The sequence below is a fragment of the Petromyzon marinus genome, chromosome 42 (genome assembly GCF_048934315.1).
Source record: "Petromyzon marinus isolate PM22_M1 ecotype Great Lakes invasive population chromosome 42, UKy_Petmar_22M1.pri1.0, whole genome shotgun sequence".
Classification (NCBI taxonomy): domain Eukaryota; kingdom Metazoa; phylum Chordata; class Hyperoartia; order Petromyzontiformes; family Petromyzontidae; genus Petromyzon; species Petromyzon marinus.
Window position 1 is genome coordinate 10,668,354 of NC_133708.1, and position 22,397 is coordinate 10,690,750.

The 22,397-nt window shown below is 47.4% G+C and overlaps 1 protein-coding gene across 7 annotated transcripts in view; it reads right to left on the minus strand.

Moving 5' to 3' along the window:
- LOC116951149 (neuronal cell adhesion molecule-like) overlaps positions 1 to 22,293 on the minus strand; it is a 130,033-nt gene extending 107,740 nt beyond the window's left edge. For 2 of the 7 annotated variants that reach the window (XM_076073510.1, XM_076073507.1), the window contains exon 1: positions 21,900 to 22,279. The gene's annotated coding sequence lies outside the window, so the exon portion shown is untranslated. Of the gene's footprint in view, positions 1 to 21,899 lie in introns of all 7 variants that reach the window. The other 5 variants (XM_076073513.1, XM_076073509.1, XM_076073508.1 and 2 more) reach the window with 4 other exon arrangements.
- Between the last annotated feature and the right edge of the window lie 104 nt (positions 22,294 to 22,397).

Sequence of the window (22,397 nt, forward strand, 5' to 3'; positions counted from 1 at the left end):
TGATTCGATCTCCCAGAGCAGCAGTTGATGAAATTAACTAAAATAAAAACCATAACCCCCGACTCCACCTGCTCTCTGTCCGTCCGGCAGTGCAATTGTGCCACCAGCAGCTGCTTGATTGCCAGTTTGCGTGCATGTAAGTATGCATGATTCGCTCATTGTCGCACCGTACGTAGCCAACCGTGCTAATCGTAGGTGCGGGGGTTAGGACGCGACAAACTAAACACAACGCAGTTATAAATAAATCAGTTTTCAATCTAGATGATTTAGAAGTGCACAGCTTCAGTAGGCTTCCTCATATCGGAAGGAGGAGCGTTCCAGGAGGCCGCAGAAGCGCATCTGAAAGCGCCGCGAGATGCGGTGACCGCCGTCTTTGATGGCTGAGCCAAAAGCCGCTGCTGCTGCGAGGATGATCGGGGTTCAAGTGATGGTGGTTTATGCTTCTTGACGAGATCAGCAAGGTACTCTGGTCCCATCGTGGCGAGCATTTTGCGTGCAATGAGTGCAACCTCTCAATGTATTCGTAATGTGGTCAGATCTTGTGCGATGTAACGGTTAATTTGCTGCCACCAGTAATTGTTGTACCCTGGCCATTTCTTCTTCTGCTCTGGTGTATTTTTGCTGGTTATTATTGTTGTTGAAAAATATTTTAAGATTTTTTTAAGTGAGTCACAGCTCTCAAGCCCCCCCTCCCCGCCTCCCCCCCAGGAGAAACAAACACACACTCATAAACACAGATGCACACTTCCTGCACATCATATTGTATAAATCAATAGACGCTCGGGTGATGCTTTTGGCATTATGCCTCCATTAAGTACTTAATCTTTTCTCTCCCACGTTTGAAAGCTCATCCTTTGGTTTATTTGCCTCCAACTTAAAAATTGAGTTTCTCTCTCTCTCTCTGAATAGTCCCCTATTCGATGTAATGGTTTGCACTCCTAGCAGCTTAGGCTGCATTTGTGTTCAATGCACATCCAGTTAAATGCAAGCACGAGTTTACTCGGCACCACATAATGGTGGCTTAGCTTGATCACGTGATGGATGGCGACGATCGCATAACAATCATTAACAGCAAACCAAAATAACAAAAAGAGCCAGGGTTTTTTTTAATTCAGCAAGGAACTGAAGATCTCAAGAGCCGCGATGCAATGCGAATCACGGGACGATGGGTCCTTAACAATCATAATGATTCAAATTCGATCATGTGCATTCCATCCCAGGATCCCAAAGCGCTATGTATGGAAAGCAGGAAACAAAAACAGAACCAGGGGCAAACGACTAAACTATTGAGAGAAGGGCACTTTAAAGAGATGGGTTTTCAAAGCTGACTTACATTTTTGCTACCGACTCTGATTTCCTGATTTCAAATGCCAAGGTCGTTTCCATAGCTTAATGGATAACGTCTCACGAATGAGTCCCTCTAAGAAGCCCGCGTGAGGCTCTGGGGCCGCAGATTGCCGACCCCCCTGAGCCAGACGCATCAGTTGGCCTCTGCCACATTGCACACGATGCCTGTGTGTGTGTGTGCTACGCGATTGGGCTAACGATGATGCGCTGATACATCAATAAACATTGGTTTATTTTGACTTATTTCACGAACACGGGCACCGATTAACGGGTGCTGAAATCTATGCAATTTTTTGTTCTCGTGTTTGTTGTGTGTGAATGGGTTTTGGCGAACCCCACCTGCAGCCACTAGAGGCCGCTGCATTCACCACAAAATATGTTATTTATCAAGTTGAATCTTTTTTTTTCTGAATCGCGACCATTCGTAGGATCGCAGTAAAGAGCTAAACTAAACCTTTTTTTCTATTTACCAGATAAAGCCCACCGAGCTGCGAGCTATATTTTGAGAGGCGACCTGTACAACACGTGATGATAGCTAATCTAAGTGGTTTTTTCATCACACGTGGGAATTCATTAGAGCGGCCAAATAATGTAAACGCATGTTGTTTTTAAATGTGGAGGTGGGCAAAACCGGAAATCACCCGGAAAAAAATCGATGCGACCACCACTACGGAGAGAGAGAACACGCAGACTCCAAATATATACAACAGCCATCGTCAGGATCCGGGATTGAACCCACGACCTCCTGCGCACCAAGTGAAGGAGATAACATCGCGTCACCACCGGATTACGGGCACCATAAGAGGCTCGAGAAAGAATGCACACCAGTCCAATACTAAGTGCTTTTAGACGCTCAGTTCGAGTGCCGTCAGCGAGCACCCATTAATGCGAGCATCAAGCCCGGCCGCCTTTGTCTCCCGAGTGGCAATGTTTTTGCACACCGCACCAGGCGCAGGACTGGTTCAGATATAATCCATAACCCGGCGTTGGCCGTGAGTGGGAATCGCACTGGCTCACAGGGCTCGCAGCACAGCGCGCTAACCGTGCACACCACGCTAGGGCTGAACGATTTGGGGAAAATATCTAATTGCAATTTTTCTGACAGATATTGCGATTTGATTTGTGATTCAATTTTTTGAGTCAAGCTTCAGTTCAATGTGCACTGTGTAATAGATTTAAAACACGTGATGGAGCATTACCACGTGATACCATCAAAATATGAACTGCTCTATATATTCTAATGCAAGGATGAGAACTTAAAAGATATGAATTGCTTCCAACATGTATTTATTAAAATGTTTCAATTGAAATAGAACAATCAAACATGGAACAATTTTTAAGTTAAATAAAATATATATATATAAAAAATTCCAATAAGAAAAATAGGACTTTTCAAATCGCAAAGAAATCGCATCCTTAGCGATTTGCTAATCGCATTGTTTCAAATTGCGATTTTGATTTGAAATCGATTAATCGTTCAGCCCTACAGTGACCACGCACCGCTCCGTCTGTTTCCAACACAAGCAGATCTTGTGCGTGTGAGCAGGCACAGTGAGGTGGAGGAGGGAGAGGAGGAGGGGGGGGGATGGGGCTATCAGCTCAGGGTGCTACGGTACCAATGCTACGGTGCCAACACTGCGGTGCCAACACAGAAGTGCGGCACGATATCAGCCGCGGTCTCTTCGGGCCGGCACTCGAAGGCCGTCGCCGCGCGTTTCCGTCCTGAGCCCAGCGCAATCAGAGAGCCAGAAGTTTGCCTCCCAAGGCAGTGGGCACACGGGCGGCCAGAGCGTCGTCAGGTCGCGCCGTCCGTCGCACGGGTCGTTCGGCTGAGCTTTCGACAAAGCCCCTCTGCGAGCGAGCTGTGGCAATGTGTGCCTGCCTGATTGAGCCGGATTGCTGGTGCAAGCGACGCGCCACCGATTAGCACGGTGGGCTGCGTACGGTGCGAAAGAAGTTCAACGGACACCCATTATGACAAATAAGCAGCATGATACCAAATGTACGTATGATGAACTTCTTTCGCGCCGTACGTAGCCAACCGTGCTAATCAGGTTCATTGCGTGATTCAAACTACTGGGGAAAGTGAGTGGGCTTGGACAGGACACGTCACTCCAAGGGATGATGTCTGACGGTCAACAATTATAAGGGAGCGGCAGCCAAGGGATGAAACGTGTCCGAATGTACATCCACTAAGTTGAACGAGCGATGAAATCGGCTTGCGTGAAGGTGCGAGGGTGGGGCATTACAATCGTGGGATCACGAGAGGTGGCGGCGGGTTGGGGAGGCCTTCGTCCATCGGTGGACTGAGCATGCTGAACAAAAAAAAACACATTGCAAAAGTCAAGATTCGCAAGGAAGTCTCCTCCCCACGCCGTGTGGGTCAAAGGGCTTGTAGAGGGGGAGGGGGTGCAGGGTGGGGGCGGGGGGCAGGATTTGTTTGGATAAAACTCACCACGAATATCATCCATGGCTGGGAATTGAATTCCGATGGCCAGATTCATGGCGTGGCGTGAAGACCACTGCACAAACCACACCGCTCCACGCGCGTGTCCACGCGTGTTCATCCCACGAAACGTTTAAGAGCTGCTCGAGATACAGGGACATTTTTGTTTTCTATCCATCACCAATAAAACAAGGTTGCAAGGTTTACGTGCGAAAGGCTGGATTTATTTTATGTTTTATGTATTCTCCTTCAACGATGCGACATGGCCGTTGAGGATGCGTGCCCCTACAGCTGCGCGATGTGGAAAACCACTCACAATGGGGAAGAGACACCGACAGAACCACTCTTGTGTGGAGCTTTTTCTCTCCTCCACCATCACAGCGCTTGTCTGCTCGTTTCTAAGCGAGTGGGGTTTTTTTTTCCTATCCTGGGAACAGCGTAAGTATTATAGTTGTCATCATCTCCTACAGCCCTGTGTGATTATGCTCCAGGCAGGTGCCTCGGTCCTAACCCCAATTCGGAGCCAGATTACTTTGCACGATCGCTCAATACCACAGCGCATTTAACTTAACAGTGGCAGCTTCAATGCCTCGTAATTTTGCCCATAGACGTAACACGCAGATGGTGTGCGATTATTTTTGCACGAAATGATAACCTATACGTCCGACGTTCTCATACAAAAACAAATCCATTACTGTACATCATGTAGCTGTTTTTTAATGCTATTTTTACGTATCTGTATTTTTTTCCCAATAAATGTTTGGCATTTATTATACGTTTTAAGGATACAAAACATTTTTTTTACAAACACGGTTGTTGTTGCTTTGGATGTGATGAATACATAAACGAATTACGTTTGTTTTCTGGTAACCTGCTGCATCGAGACCTTAGACCCCACACGCCACTTCAGACATGTGTTGTTTGACCATACTTCACCACCCTGGTCAATGCGGACTCGTTGAGGATATCACTTTGGCGCCGGCATTAGCGGTGTGCCGGGAATCAAACTCGAGTTGTCAGATTCGCCTCCGTACCGCCACTCCAAACCCACTTTGTGCGCACTGTACACATCAATCATTCAGGTGAACACTACAGGTCACGTACTGTACATGCCAACTTGCAAAACAAAATCCTCGTCCCATCCAAGATAACAAAAAAACGGGTTCTCAAGCGAGCGTGAGGTCATTTGAAGGGTTAATGCAATAAAGGGCACTTCCAGAGTCTCAGAATGAAAACAAAAATCCAACCGAAGTGAGATTCCCTTCCTGAATTCCATACAGCAGACAGGTGCGATATGTGCGCGTGAACCTAGCTTAACAATTGATCATGCACATAAGCACGCACCGTGCTTAAATCAGCACGCGAACAGCGTTGCGGCTGGAATATTTTATTTATTTAGGAAAGTCATCTGGCTCACCCCAAATTCTGGCTTGCTCGAGTCCGGCCTTTGAGAGGTTTTTTTTTAACCGTAGTTAAATAACCGCTGCTGGCAGAAGCACTACATGAAGACAAACTCGACGTGGGGCAATGCTCATATTTGTTGATTTCCCTGCGCCAGTGGTGGACATTCCATATTCCTATGGAGGGGCCGCAGTGCATCCACAGGGTGACCACTACCATACCGCAAATCTTAATCTTGTATCAGGTAGTGGGTCAGGCTCGGCTGTCAGTGGTGGCTTGCGATGGGGGGGGGGGGGGGGGGGGAGATGTCCAATCTGTCATGCAGAGTTGTGAGACTTGGGGAGTGAGAAAAGGGTGGCAGGAGTTCGGAGTTCATGGAGCCAGGAAGGACGTCTTATAGAGCGTGGTTTCACCAGTGACTTAAATGCCCTTTCATTCGGCGGCACAAAGCCACGACTGATTCCAGGGTGGGTGAGAGTAGGAGAGTGAGAACAGGAGATAGAAGGGGGGTGGAGGTGGGGGGGACTGAGAGTGGGAGAGTGAGAATAGGAGATAGAAGGGGGTGGAGGGGTGGGGTGCCTGAGAGTGGGAGAGTGAGAACAGGAGATAGAAGGGGGGTGGAGGGGGGGGGGACTGTGAGTGAGAGAGTGAGAATAGGAGATAGAAGGGGGGGGTGGAGGGGGGGAGACTGAGAGTGGGAGAGTGAGAATAGGAGATAGAAGGGGGTGGAGGTGGGGTGGGGAGACTGAGAGTGGGAGAGTGAGAACAGGAGATAGAAGGGGGGTGGAGGGGGGGGACTGAGAGTGGGAGAGTGAGAACAGGAGATAGAATGGGGGTGGAGGGGTGGGGGGCCTGAGATTGGGAGAGTGAGAATAGGAGATATAAGGGGGATGGAGGTGGGGTGGGGGGACTGAGAGTGGGAGAGTGAGAATAGGAGATAGAAGGGCGGTGGAGGGGTGGGGGGACTGAGAGTGGGAGAGTGAGAATAGGAGATAGAAGGGGGTGGAGGTGGGGTGGGGAGACTGAGAGTGGGAGAGTGAGAATAGGAGATAGAAGGGGGGTGGAGGTGGGGGGGACTGAGAGTGGGAGAGTGAGAATAGGAGATAGAAGGGGGGTGGAGGTGGGGGGGACTGAGAGTGGGAGAGTGAGAATAGGAGATAGGGACTGGGGCCCTGAGATTTGTCGACGAGGGAGAAAGTGAGCCCCTTAGCCGCGGGCCCCGCACGTATAAAGCGTCCGTCTGACCTCGTGAACTTTGCGCGAACAGCGCTCTGCTTTGCTCGTGCATTTAAACGGCAAATTCGGTGCACAAAAGCAGGTTCAAGAGATTCCTCTCATTTTGCCAGTCGATTACATGAAGCGTCATCGGTGCTCGCAGTATTGATTAACCCGTAACGGACCGTAAGCACAGCCGGGGAGAATCAACACCAACATGACCACATGCGAATTTCTAGCCAGCACAGACTCATTAACACGTGCGCAGAGCTTATCCATAAACTATGGGACGTGAATAGGGCTGATGGAATCGTGAAATGTATTGTGCAGTGGTGCGTCCGATTCCTGTAGGAGGTTCCGCAGGCCTAAAGTTCCACGTGTCCAAGGTGTCGTGATTGAAATACGATGACGTTAATGTAAAATGCCGTGGGGTAACCCTCTATTCCAAGATGATTTCGATCATTTAACAACAACAAAAACGACGCTGAAGGATTGTATGCGACTTCTATCGAAACGTGTGTGCTCTACACGTTTCACTTCATCTCATCCGCGAAAAGCCGCCCCCTCACCGTTGGCGATCTGGAATGAGTTCGGAGTGAAACCACCAAAACGAGCCCGCCTCCATTGCCCATTTAGGCCCTGGAAGAACCTTTGACTTTCGAGGGGTGGCTTCAATCAAGGGTCAACAGTCGACCCCCGAGAGCTTTCCTTCGAAAAAAAATTACGCGCGTCCCACAAAACAACACACACACACATTGTGCATTCAACTCTAACCCCGCCCCCCACCCTGACACTGGCCATCTGTGCAAAAGAGCTTCATAATTCGTCGGATTCATCCTGCAGTCTAAATAAAGATGCTTATTCTATTATTTGGGTCTTTCGGTAAGGTCACGTAGATAGGTTCAAATTAATAATAATAATAAAATAAACTAAAAACTACATTGTTTATTTTCATTTTTTATTAATTTGAACCTATCTACGTGACTTTACCGAAAGAACCAAAGAATATGAATTCCTGCAGTCACGAAAGCTTTAAGTCAATGCTTATTCTATACAAGCACCAGGGGAGCCCTGCAGACTTTCCCTCAAGGTTCCCCCAGTTTCCCCCCCCCCCTACACCACCCAACTTTATAAGCAGCTTGTAACGTGTATGAAGTTAAAATACAATTTATTTAACCAAAAAGTTATCAGCGGGGTAGCTGTTAGTTGCAGCCCGGAGCATTGCATGCGTGTACGTTGAAGTTCCTTCGCACCGTACGTAGCAAACCGTGCCAATCGGATGGCTACGTTATGAGGATGAAACGAAGCGGTTGTCAGGTACTGCCTTGCTGCTGTTTGGTGGAAGGACAACAAACCAAACGCAAAAAAGCAGTTCTGAAGAAATTCGTTTTCGATCCAGTGGCTTCCTAATGTCGGAAGGAAGAGCGTTCCAGACGGCCCGGAGAAGCGCATCTGAAAGGGAGCTCGAGGTGCGGTGAGCGTCTTTGACCCGTGCTCACACGCTGCCCGCTAGCATCCAGGGGTCACCAGAGGCTGTCCGGGCCAGGGCTGTGCACGCCGCTTAAGCTGACGTGGCCAGGCCGTGCCCGTGACCTCCCAAGAGGCCAGCTTCTATTTCCAGGCAGCCGGGGGGCTGTGACGTCACGCTGACGGTGTGGTTTCGGCAGCTGGTCAATGAAATTACAGGGCTGCACTTTTACCTTCACATTTTAAGTTTCCGGTTTAATTCGTTTAACAAAGGCGAGAGCTCAAAAGGACCAGGGAAGTCTCATGTGCAAAGAGTGACCTGGGTCATGAAAATGCCAAAAGCAAGGCAAATTAAATTTCGAATTAAAGCACTTCGTGACTGCAAGGATTCATCTCCTTTGGTTCTTTCGGTAACGTCACGTAGAATGAGAAAAAGATAATAAAATAAAAGAAGACGTGACTTTACCGAAAGAACCAAAGAAGAACAAGCCAAGTAAAATGCAGCACAGCATTCAAGCGAATAGAAATAAAAGCAAAAGCAACCGCTTTGTCACGTGAGAGTTCGAAAAAATTGGAAAAAAAAATACGTAAATCAATTGAAACGAATGAATGATCTGAAGTTAAGTCGACTCGTGCAGTTTACCGACTTTCAGCATGGATCTGACTGGGGTTGTTTGGGTCATGGTCTCCCGCATGTCTGGAATGACCACAACCCATTGGCCAGTCCTCGAGCTGACCTTCGGTCTGGACCTCTGCCAGGATGCTCTTTAAACTTTAAACGGCTATAAATTAGCACGAAGTGAATGCCTTAGTGTTCACGCATCCTGTCCAAAAAAAACAATGTGCGTTTTTTAAAATTATTTATTCCAAACCCACGCCCGTTTATCTTTTTTTTTCCCCCTTTTATCATGTTAATCCTCGCTATTCACACTTGTACACGGGACCTCTATTTGCCACGGTGCCATGGAATGCCTCATTAGAATGTGACCAGAGCAAATTCACGGGGAAATACATGGAGGGTTGCTCTATTTAACGCGCTGTCGAAGTTTTGTTTGTTTTAACTAAGCACAGGGATGATGATAATACCAAGAATAAATTTAACTTGGAACGCGCGCGCACAGCATTCGCTCGCTCTTGAAGAGAGGGAACGGCTCAGAGGCGCGAGGAACCACTGACAAGTGGGAAACGCAGCCAAGCGGTGAGCTGTTGCTAATTTTTAGGCCGAGCCAACCTAGGTGGTGGCCAAGCCAGTTAAAGACGCCCCTTACCAACGGTTTGACATTGTCACCGCTAGACCCTGCACTTCGACGATATTTTCACAGTGCGTGAAGATTGTGAAGACACAGGCCTCTCTCGCATCGCCTTTAATCATGGTAATGGTTGGTTGTTGATAAAGCGCCCCAATGTAGCGAGGCGCCTCAGACTGCTGGCGGAAGTTGCTGTGAGCGAGCACCTGTGAAGGCCGGAACGGTGGTGTGGCAAAACCACGGGCCCGCCGCCTCCATCTCCCCATTGATGACGTTTACACACAGCACTTGGTACCCATGTATGGCCAAGACGACCTAGGGGAGGCCCAGCACTGGTTCAGACATTCACCACTGATGTTAGCCGTGAGTGGCAAGTTAAAGGCGGGTTGCAGTTTCGTAGCACGATGTGCAACCCACCGCGCCAATGCCCCACCACTGCACACAAGACAAAGATCCCCCGTATAGCCTTAAAAAACTGCTGTGGCAAGTGCTGTTAGCGAGCGCCTATGAAGGCCGGCACGGCACACGAGGGGGTGGGTAGCCAGTACCACGCCCGGCCGCCTTTGTCCTCCCCAGTGGCGATGTTTACACACCGCACCGGGTACTCATTTGAGGCTAAGTCGACCGAGGGGAGGCCCAGAACCGTTTCAGACATTCACCGCTGGTGTTCGCCATGAGTGGCAATTGAACGCAGGTCACAGCTTCGTAGCACGTGGTGCGAAGCCACTCCGACATTTCCCCGACCACTGCGCGCTCACGCGCGGCAGACACGCAGCCTGGTGAGTTTTGATCTTGCCACATGCTGGGCAGCTCTTCACAGCCCTTAAACATCCTCATCTTCTCAGCAGCAAGTCACAGCAGTGACTCTACATTGTCACCAATGCCGCCCGTGAGCTTTTTTTTGAAAAATGAATCATCTCGCAGACAGCGTGAGACAGAATCGGGTACATGACAGCATTTAGGCACGGCCACTGACACCAGCAAAACAAATGGTCTGCACATTATGGTGGTGTTTGCATAGCCCGAATAAAGCCATTCTGAAGATTTTACAGAATCAACGCTGACATTAATTGTGCAGGATTACTTTTAGCATTGAATTAGAACGTGTTTTGTGTCAAAATGCACGATCAATTATCAATCAAATTCCAAGACTCCGATTATTCTCCTGGGACCTATCAAGTGTTTTGTTAACGAGTGGGAGAAATGTGTGCGCGCATAGCCGTTGAACATAATTCACAAATTGTCTACGTGATTTGTCCCACGTAAAAGGCTGAAATGAAATTAAAACTACTCGTAGAAATTAGCGGGAGCGGATCACACTTGAATGTTTCAGTTCAGTTTTTCAATTTCATTTATTAGGTATAACCCTGCGAGCCATGCGGCTCTTGACTCGGGTGCAACCGCAACAAACAAAACATGAACAAGAAACATCTTAAAGTGAATGTGCCCCATCTCATCGGATTTCCATCTGCGGGACTGGGTCTGTTGGCTTGTACTTGTTTGGATGACCACTGCAGCTTTCCGGGTGTTGTAGTACGTGTGGGGCCCGGGGAGGTGGTCAGGGCGATGTCAGTTTTAAGAGTCACCCTATGATATGTGGGGTGTGGCTTCCTCCCTCCGGTGGACGCCCAAAATCAAAGTCAAGAACTCATTCATGGCTTTTGGTTATTACATCTCAATGTAGCAGTTCCCTATCTGAAAATGAGTTTTGACATTTGCCGAGTCTCTGCTGATTAAATAAGTGGCCTTACAATGACCTTTGATTAATTACTCACAGCAAATAAATCCTTTGCAGTGGAAACCAAAACAAAGCGAGCTCCACTCCATCGCCATCACAAACTCGCCTTGGATGGCGTAAGATGATTAGCAGCGTCAGCCGTACGAGCACTCGGTGGCAGATAAAGAAGGGCTCTGCTACCTAGAGCAGGAAATGGGATGAAAATTCGCATCACGTCATATGCGTGTTTCAAGAGACACACAGCATCGCCAGCCACCACCACCACCCTCGCATCTCCATTAGCATCTCGATAGGGCTGGGGGCGATGGGAATGGGAGCTCCGACTTTTAACTCAAAAGGGAAAGCAGCGGCCAAACGCATCCTCTAGCTCGCGGGCACATTCACGTCGCGGGCGTGCAGACGGTGACCAAATGAGATAATGTTTCTGGTTAATGCGTTTGTTCTCTTTTCAGGACTAACGATTTGTCCCTTGTGAGCCCAAAGCTCACGACTCAGTTGCTGGAGTATTTCCCCCCCCCCCCCCCGCTGAAAAGAACGTGGGGTCATGGTGTGCCCTGAAGTGGCATCGCCTGCTGTCTGCTTCCGCACCTCGGATTGACACAGTTGGCTACGTCGGGTGCGAAAGAAGTTCAACATACATACATACAAACATGTGTCACGCGTGACTTAGTCAAATACCTAAAGTGCAGCCGCCACGTGGATCGGAGAACAGATCAATGGCATAATCTCAACGTTTCGTAAAAGTAAGTGGGCTTGAGGGCAGGGTACGGAATGACTAGGGGTCGGAAATAAAAATAGCAAAATACTTTTTTTTAATTTGGTTTAAAAAATAATCATCGATATTTTAAGAGCCGCAATGCGTGTGATGCGTGGATGACGGTCCCCAAGCAGCTGGCTCCGCGGGTTGCCGAGCCCCGGGTTACGGCTGTCACGGGGCCACGGTGGCCCACGGGCAGAGGATGACAACGGAGCGGCAGCCAGGGAACGAGAAGGCATTCCGAGACGACGTCCATCGTGGAGACGGAGCAAGGTGCTCGCTGACTGATGGCAACATCGCAAGATCGCGAGGGGCGGCGATGGCTCGGGTCGACCTTCATGCGGCAGTCGGCTGGCCGTTGCTGATGGTGGCGATGGCGAAGGTGTAGCCACGGCAGAAGTGGGGTTTTTTTTAACGAAAGACCGCGTGAATTACGAGCGAATTGTGCCGTGCTGCGCAACTACGATCCGCCACGTTGGCAAACAGCCACACAGGCGTGAATACACAGAGGCAACCAGACTCAGACATAAAATCACCAAGGGAGCCAGACACTCAGCCACAGATACCGAGGCACCAGTCATTCGGTTACAATACAGTTACTATCAGCAAACTGACACAATGACCATATTCTCTGCATTATTATTGTCTGCATTACAAGCGTCATATGCGGTAGCTGCGTGTTGTGAATGCGCATCTGTGTGCATCATGATAATATTGAACGCTTATTAAATATGTGAATGACATAGGTGACGATTCATCAAAGGAAAACAATTCTTATGCTCACTATATTAATCGATGCATCTAACAATTGATCTTTTAATGTAATTAAAACATGCATATTAATTCAACCAAATATGTCTGCTGATCTCTTTGCTGTGGAGGACTTTTGCCCCAAAACTTTGCCTGCTATATTTTTTATCAGATTTTAAAACGGCGTTATTGACGAATGAGTTTCTTGTTATCCATGCTCATGCACCACTGCCAACGCAGCATCACGAACAGATGCGGGTTATAACATAGTTTTTGTGGGTTAGATCGCGTAAACATAAATGTGTCGTTAAACCAGCCACCACCCGACACAGCCAATTAGTAAAGTTTGTTATGTAAACGAACGTGGCCAATTTTTCATTTTATTTCATTTTCATTTATTTGGTATAGCCTGTGAGCCATTCGGCTCTTGAATCGGGTGCAACCGCAACAAACAAAAAACAAAAACATGAAGAAGAAAAAAACATCTTAAAGTGACTACGCGCAAACAGAAAAATCCAGGAAAAACAGAAAAAATAGCAAAAACTTCCAGAAAAAGCACCGTACACCAAATCTGTGTGCAAAAATCGTTACACGAGTACAGCACACCGGTGTGTTGGAGAGCAAATCCACAACATTTACAATCTGAGTACGACGTTTCGCCAGTAATTACAACTATCAACATCAGATTTGGATGATAGGACAAGACAAATAGGTTTAAACATTCCAGAAGGACCCTAGTGAAACAGTACAAATGAGGCCGTGCAAACAAGATTTTAAACAAATATTTCCCTGGAATGTAATTCTGACCTTGAATCATGCCATTAATGTAACAACTAGTAGATAGGCTACGCACCCTTACAGGTTGAATATCCATTTAAATGTTTGTGGTGTCACATTTGTCGTTTATGGGTTTCATATCTTTGGAGGTAATATTTTACGGAGGTAAGAATGGAATGATAACGTAGACCTGCTCCAACCAACGCTTTCCCCAGGTATAGTTGCCAATTGGGAATATCCTCCTCTCAAAGTGCAGGTGCTTAAAGGGATTGTTTGTATAGTATACAAGGCAGTATGTTGATTGGCAGACAAATACTGGACAATGATGGGGGGAGGTGAGTACTATTTTGGAATGACTGTCAAACGGCTGGGATTAACGAGACAAAAGCCTGCAACAAAGGGTCCATGAACAGGATAAATGTACACAACATCTCATTAGGGACATTTTAGACTCTCATAACTCATAAAAAAAACACTAGAATGTTATGGAGGCTTATTACAAATTGGCTCTTCACGCAGTCTTAATTCCAGTGATGTAAAAAAAAATAGATTTTAAACTAATTTCGCAAAAGAGGCTGCCCCACCTTATTCCAACTCACAAAAACGAAAATGAAATCCAATTACATTACCAGCAGCGTGCTCGTAATACAAACAATATTGCGAATGAAAATAAAAGACAAACAATCAATCAAAAGGTGCATTTGGTATTTGCGCAATTCTCATAACGCAAGGCTACTTGAGTACTGCGCTATCTTTCACAGACAATTAAAGTCTGCGGTTATTTCACAGGTGAGCGGCAATGCTCCTTCACCAATTAAAGTAATCTGAGTCATTCTCAATGTTGGCAAATTTGTACCGCCACGCAGGCACACAGCGGAGACCTCTCTTTCATAAAACATCTCTGCCAAGCAGACGGCACGTGTGCACCCACAGTAGAAACAGTAACAACAACAACAAGAACGTCTTTCATTTATCCGGGAAAATCTCACCGAGCCCCACGATGTATTTTATTTCAGGAGAGCCCTGCCATAATGCTGTGCAAGCACTAGCATTGGTGTTGCCGTACTCATTTGTTGTTATTAACCAGGGTGGCCCATGGGTTCAGACCGCGAAACTTCTACAACAAGCGGCATATGCGCAACCACCCGGCCATGTTGCGATGAAACTCGTTTCACAGAGGCCGCTTTTTGGATCTTTTACTGCATAGCCCGCGGCACACTCTGCCGAATGCAACCAGGCGTTTTATGAGCAGATGTCACTCTTACCAACAACAGGCAGTGTCCCATACACAGAGGCAGCATTAAGTAAGTTACTCTGCAATTAGCGAGAAGGGATTGCCAAAGTGAAGCGCAGCAGTGTCTTAGGGACAAAGAGCGCCGTGAGACCTGGCATCACACGCCATGAATTGAACCTTTGTGTGAACGCCAAGAACCGAGGCCTCAAAAGTCAGTGATCATTTCAAAGAAAACACAAACCCAGTTTTTTTTTTTCCAGAAAAAATGCAAAAGCAGCATTCATACGGTCTCCCTTATTATTCACCGTGCATTGTTGCAATTTTTCACATTGACCTTCATGACCAAGGTTATTCAGCTCTAAAAAAAAAATCTGTGTGCGCATATTATTCCGGGAACATTTTAGTCCAACACCGAATATATCCCCTACACGGGGGTTGGAGTTGTTTTGATGGGGATGCCGCAAATCCTTTAATCTTTTGGGGCAATCCTTAACACTCAAAAACTCGAAGCATTTATAATTCTCGATGTATGTATGTCGAACTTCTTTCACGCCGTGCGTAGCCAACCGTGAGTGGTTTTGTACAGGACACGTCACTCCAAGGGATGATGTCTGACGGTCAAAAATGGTAATAGAGTGGCAGCCAAGGGTAGGAACGTGTCCGAGTGTACATCCACCAAGTTGAAGGAGCGATGGAATCAGTTTGTGTGAAGGTGCGAGGTGGATTATCACATTGTGGGATTGCGAGAGGTGGTGGCAGATGGGGAGGCCTTCATCCATCAGCGGAAGGACCATGGCTGGAAGTGATGATGATAACTGAATGTACATCTTTTTTCATTATTTGCTTACATATTGCAAAGCCGACACTGATACTATTTTCCTATAATTTTTCGTATTATTGTTTTTTACATGAACGGGAAATAATTATAAACAAGTCCCCCCCCCCCAAAAAAAAATAAAGATATTACACGAGTCGCGACACGTTGTTGAGCCCAATTGTGCAGGGACGTCGCATTTGGATGCAAAGCGAGATGCGTAAAGTGAGAAGGGAAGGGGAAATAAATAAATAAACACCTCGGTGGCATTTAATGTCCCGATGAAATCTGAAGCGTGTATGCGGTCAATGTGGGGTGCCTTTCTCGTGAGGCCATCTGCTGTGAGATGCACTCCCCGCATGGAGGTCGCTGCTTCAGGCTCGGCGAGATCTACCTGCCTGCCCTTCCCACCATCTATGACGGTGCAGCGACGCGTTTCCGTAATACGTTTTAGTAACAGATGATGATGATGATATGATTGATTTTGCATCCAGTAAAGCCACACTGAGCCGTAGGACTCTTTTTCAGGAGTGTAATTCATTTGAGTTTTTATTTTAAGATGTGTTCAGCCAATTAATGATACACGTGGGATGAAACCGGAGCACCCAGAGAAGAACCCACGAGTGCAAGGGAGCAACACACTATCCCTTGTACAGATGGAAATAATCCCCACGAACCACATGGCATGGGAAGGCCCTCATCTAGCAGTGGATGGACAAAGGGCGTAAATAGATATTGTTCAATGACCATTATATTCATATCATACAATGCCATATGGTCACATGGACTACATAGGGGAAATAAAATACAGTTACTGAAGAGCAGATGTATCATCTCATTGCCAGAAAACTGGCATGAATATCTGTATTCATAAACCAAACCCTTGCAAATCAGACTCAACAACAAAAAGAGATTCTGCTCACATGCTTTGTTCACTCGTTAGTCTCCAACAATCGTCTCTCGTCATCATCATCAGCCGTGGTGAATCCACTGCTGGATGAAGGCCTCCAAACGCAGCCGCGACGTGGCAGTTTACCCGGCACCTGCAACACGAAACCGATTTCATCGCTTCGTGTTGCCGGTCGACGTCCTCTCATCCGAACTGTGCATCTATTTACATGTCAGTGCGTGCGAGTGACATGTGTTCCCGAGCGAACGCATGCACTTTGACGTTTCGCTATCGAGGTCATTGATTAAGTTCGGCATCGATCTGTCCGGCACGGTCGCAGAGCGCCGAAGGCTCCAGTGAAATCAAGAGAGGGCCATCTGCATTGAGCTGCACGCAAGTCTGCGTGCTTGTGCAAGCACTCGCAGAATCCAATGCATCACAGGGTGCTCAAATATGCCAGTGGTCTCAAAGGCCGCAATAAATAAATAAAAACTTTAAGAGATGCAGCATTTTTTGTTCTTTTTTGCGATCCGTGTTGTTGTTTTTTTGTTACGAACACCGAAGAAGAAATATGAAGGCTACTTCCCAGTAAACGTGCGACGTTAGGACAACGTTGGCACCTCGGATTAGCACGGTTGGCTGCGAACGGTGCGAAAGAATGTCAACATACATACAGATGCCTGGGACTGTTGGCTCGATGTTGACCCAACGTTCCATGTTTGCTGCGCTGGGTTCATGCTTCTTTACTTTAATATTGCACAAATACGTACAGCATTTTTGTGACTGTGCAAAAAAAATAATGCTTTGCTCCAGTAGAGAAATGTGGGTAAAAATAAACAGACAACTCAATTCTGCTTTTCCACACAAAGACAATATGTTCTTATTAGTCTTCCAGTTCAATATCTTAAAAATGCTGCAGAATAATACTTGTCAAGAAAGCCAATAGCCTAATGGACTAAAATATTTCTTTATTTTTCTGTGCAGACAGTGGACTTCCGCGTCTATTTATTTTGAAACTGTACAGTTTAGCCAACTACAGTGTACAGAAACTAATCACGACCTTTTTTTGCATTTGCCCACATATATATTTAGTTGTATGTAGTCACGTATATGTATATATTTAAAGCCTAGACGTGCTGAGTGTATCCGCTGAAAGGCATTGGTGTCATTTTACAGGGATGGGAAAAGCAAACGGAACAACAAGGGATTTTTTTTTACGAATGATTCTCGCTGGGGAAAACTGCTGGCAGGAACCACAGATTTCCGTATTGGGAGCTGCATGGGGATATTAGATGAGGGGGGGGGGGGAGGCGCCGGGGCTCCCAGTTGTTTTGTTTGAAACGTGGGGTCTCTCATATCTGCAGTGCAGACGATGAACTGACTTTGAACGTCTTATCCGAAGGACGACAGCAACACCTTCTTCCACAGCGCAGTGCCTCGCCTTTTGCTGCATGGCACTGGGCTGGGACATTTCTGTTCAAGGCTGGCATGCCCAATTTAAAATGAACATAAACAGAATTCCATTCTGCCTCTCCACATATCATGTATTTTCCCCGCACCTCTGAATGTCTATTTTAGGTTCAATTTGTGTGAATTATAAATGCAAAAAAAAGAGTGAATATATCAACAGAAATTAGATATTCTAAAAATATATATGTGTGTGTTTTAGTCCGGCAACCGGGTGGCTTTCCAGACCAATATTATCCAGCAGCGTTAATTTAATTAACACAACTCGACATCCGGTTCCCACTTTTTCTGTCTCATCCGCCAAGGAATGTTTGTTAAACAAGTGCCCCTGTATCACCAGAGGTTATTGGCAAGGACACTCCTCCGTATAAGCGGTGGGACTCCGTTCAACGCAATCATCATCTGTAAAAGGCAATACAATTTGAACGTCTTCCAATTTAATAAATAATTGTAAAATGTCATCGGTAGATCAGCTGCTTGGTTGATTGAGTAATTGTAAAGGCTAAAACCCCAGGTTGCGTTGAGGTATTCAGAATTGCCTTCGTGATCTTAAGTAACCACACGCCGCCAATATAGGCGAGCATGATCATTATGTAAACACTCACATGATTCACGGGCATCGTGACGTGTGGGAAATGCCAAGTGGTCAATAGAGAATACCTAAAAGAGCACCAATATCCGGAGTTTAGGTATGTAATGTAAATCTTGCAAGCAGAGCGAGATAAGGGAACTCATACTTGGGATGTCATCTCCTTAGTTTGTCCTATTATTAATATCCCATTACATAACTGATTAATGAGTAACTCATTTGGGAACAAGGTGAGCTTCAAATCGTTTTTGTGTCAACACGAATAATTAATCAAATTTTCCTGTTATGTTTAAATTTATTGCAATTTACTTGTGCGATATTCAGCCTCATTAGTGTAAACATTGGGACAACAGCGTCCACAAAGAGTCATGAGTGTCTCATTACTCCAGACGACGTTTGGCAGCCCTGAACCCGGTGGTGTAAATTCCACATTCCTATGGAAGCGATCAGTCTCTTCAATCACTCCAATCACGGACTAATTGTGAAACAAGCACAATCATGAAAACAATCCATAAACAATCACGAAAAAATCACAATCACGAGGCCACACCCAGTTGCGTTATCTCATCCAGTAGCACGGATTGTGTGTGTGTGAATGATCGTGAGGAGTCGTGGAATAGCTCACGGCCAACACCAGTGACGATTATCTTAACCGGTGCTGGGCGGGCTTCCCCTAGGTCGACTCAGTCTCAAATGATTACCTGGCACGGTGTGTAAACATCGCCACTGGGGAGACAAAGGCGGCCGGGCATGGTGCTGACCACCCACTCTCTCGTCTGCCGTGCCGGCCTTCATAGGTGCTCGCTAACAGTACTTGCCTTGATCGTCTCTCAGTGTCCAGGCAGCCACAGCGGTACATTGGCTGTGTCGAGCACTCAAAGAGGAGGTCCCTCAAGTTGAGATCCGTGCATCACGGCTAACGCGTGGCCGCTCAGACCCATTTGGGATTTGCATCGCTATCACGCGGTTCTGGCTGCACCGCGGCTGCAAGCTTCACGCTTACAAGGCTGGGACAAACGCACCGGTGTGAGCCGATGGCCGAGATGAATCTAATGCATTTGGTCGTTGTAAGACGATGTGTTAAGTGCCGAGAGTGACTGCGGGCGTGCAAGGCGCTGTCTGTCACATCGCGATGTTAAACCGATCCCTCGCCCGCGTTGCAGGCGCACAAGGGCCTCCAATAGTGCAGCGCTACAGGGGTGTGTGGCTGAATCTCTCGTGCTGGCTGGGACGTCCTTGCATGGGGTGGGAATGACGACGCTTGACCCCACCACGCGTGACCTGCAGATCTACTCAGTGCGAGCCACGTGATGTGCAATGTATGAAATGCTGTTGTGTATAGGGCATGAAATAGTAAAGCTATAATTTGACTGACAACTTTTACGTGTACTTTAAGATGTTTTTGTTTTTTTTGTTTGTTGTGGTTGCACCCGATTCAAGAGCCGAATGGCTCACAGGGCTATACCAAAATAAACTGAAACTAAACTAATATACTGTGTATAGATATTCTCTACGCACTGCTGGATGAAGGCCTCCCCAGCCAAAATCGTCGCCATCCACATTGGACGGCCTCATGATGCCAACAGTCCAGCTCGTTCTAACCACACAAGCCTATCTTATCGCTCCGTGGTGGGCTACGTAGGGTGCGAAAGAAGTTCAAAATACATCTGTACCAATGAAGCAGTTGACATGTCGCACGCGTTTGCAAGCGAGCAATTATGCGACCCGTATCGTTTTCCCCTTTTTTGTTAAGCAGGCTGTACGCAACGCAACATAAATCAAGATGCTGCTCGAGTGAGCAATTGGGCAATGCAACTAATCACGCGTGGGAATGCAGGCGGGAAATAAAATCCATCAAATACACAAACACGTGTTTGGAGCACTGCAGTTGAATGCAGAGCTGCAATGCCAAAGGGTGGCTGCATTCTCTTTTGTGTGGATCACACAGATGTCGCGAGACTCGCTTCCCGTTGGCGTCGACGTGGAGCAGTACCCCTGGCTCACCAGGAGAGGGCGGCACAGCACGTGGACTAATCGTTATCCGTTTCCATCTGTACTGGGATATCAACGTTGCCCCCCCCCCCCCACCCACACACATCGTGCGCGAGGTTTTTTTCCGGGTCTTCCGGTTTTTTGTCACGATTAATTGTAATAACAACTCACACATTTTCTTGCAACATCTGAATATACGATCCAACGAAGCGGGACCCGTAGTGAAAAAAAAACAAAGTCCGATATCGTGATTGGTGTGGCTTTCCTCGATAATTAACTAACTATAGTGGCGATGATGAGGATTATTATTATTGTAAGAAACGTTTACCCTCTGCATTTAAATACAAAAATCAGGGACGCGTCTCATAATCCAGTCGGTGTGTGACCATGTTTGTGTGATCCGAATAATACAATATTAAAAAGAAAAACGAAACACGTTGGTCAAAAAAATATGTATACCACTTGCTGTCAACAAATAAGAAAGACGACCCATTATTTAACCACTCGATTGCACTCACTCCGCACTCAGCAATAATAGTGTCCACATAGCCAATGGAGTGTATAACAGTGGTGTCGACACCGAATGTCTGCACTGCTAACAAAGCAGAACTAGTGGTTTGTTTTAGTCTATTTTCACACGAGTGATTTCGTTATTTAAAGACAAAGATCGCCCGTATAGCCTGAACAGACTGTTGAGGCAAGTGCTGTTAGCGAGCACCTATGAAGGCCGGCACGGCACGCGAGGGGGTGGGCGGCCAGCACCACGCCCGGCCGCCTTTGTCTCCCGGTGGCGATCCGACACTTGGTCTCACACACATACCTACCGGATTATAAGACGCACCAAGAATATATATTTTTAATATACAAGTGCGTCTTATAATCGAGAGAACGAAAACTGTGCATAGACACACACATACAGTCTACAAATTCCGAAACGACTGCGTATGTGTGTACTGGGGAGCGGTGGTGTAGTGGTTAGCGCGCTGCACTACGAACCAGCGCATCCCGAGGTCGATTCCCGCTCGCGGCCAACGCCAGTGACGATTTATATGAACCGATCCTGGGACCTCACCTAGGTCAACTCAGCCTCAAATGAGTACCCGGTGCCGTGTTTAGAACATCGCCACTAGGGAGACAAAGGCGGCAGGGCGTGGTGCCGGCCATGTCGGCCTTCATAGGCGCTCGCTAACAACACTTTTCCCAACAGTATGTTGAGGCTATACGGGGGATCTTTATCTTTGTACTGCAGACAGCGCACTGAGCTCTACTCACAGTCTCTGGCATAACCCGGAGATGAATTTCTCACTCGATATTTCGTTTTCAGGGCTTGCCAGATTTCTGAAACGAATTGTGAGGGATAGAATAAGGCGAGGCGAGATGGTTGCGTCGAGCTAAACTAATTCCCTTCAACACGAAAAGGCTCTTCGAACGGTGCCACCCGAAATGAAGCACTGGGCAGCACCTAGCCGGATTCTAATACACACCCCCAACTTTTGCTTTAAATCACAAGAGGAGGGAGTGGGTCGAAGGGTGGGTGGTTGGAACGCGCGTCTTATAATCCGGAATACACGCGCGTCTTATAATCCGGAATACACGCGCGTCTTATAATCCGGAATACACGCACGTAACAACAACAACAACTCCGCCTCTGCATAACCAACAACCGCGAGCGCTCGTACTGCGCTATTGAAACTCACGCTGTGCAATGCGAGTCGTGGTGTGCTGCTGCTGTTGCTGCTACTGCTGCAGCCTTACCACTCTCGCGTTACCTGCTCAGAAGAGGAAGAAGGAAGCGTCGGGACGATGCTGCGCTCTCACAAGACTCTGCTCGGCACAGGCGCGAGCGTTGTGAATGACGAGCTTAAATGAACGCAAGCAGGAGAGGTGATGGTGGAGCTGAGGAGTTCTCGGCACGGCTCCGCAGCTCCAGAGACTTCACCAACGCGTGTGGCCCTCTTGCGCCTCCTCGCAACGCAGTCACAGGAGCGAGCTGCTGCCGCCGCTGCTGCTGCGGCTGCTTCTGCAGCTTGCAAGAAGTAGCATCAGCAGCAGCAGCATCAGCAGCATCATCAGCAGCGGCGGAGGCGGTGTCACGCCATTACGTAATGCTAATGATGGCTTTGCACTGCGCATCAGATTTCCGTGACGCAGACGCGCCCGCTGGTATCATGCGGGGGTCCCCGCGGGACTCAATGCGGACGCAATGAACATGGCCAATCCACTGCTGGATGAGGGCAGACAATGCCACCGCCAGCCTGAGCCGTCCG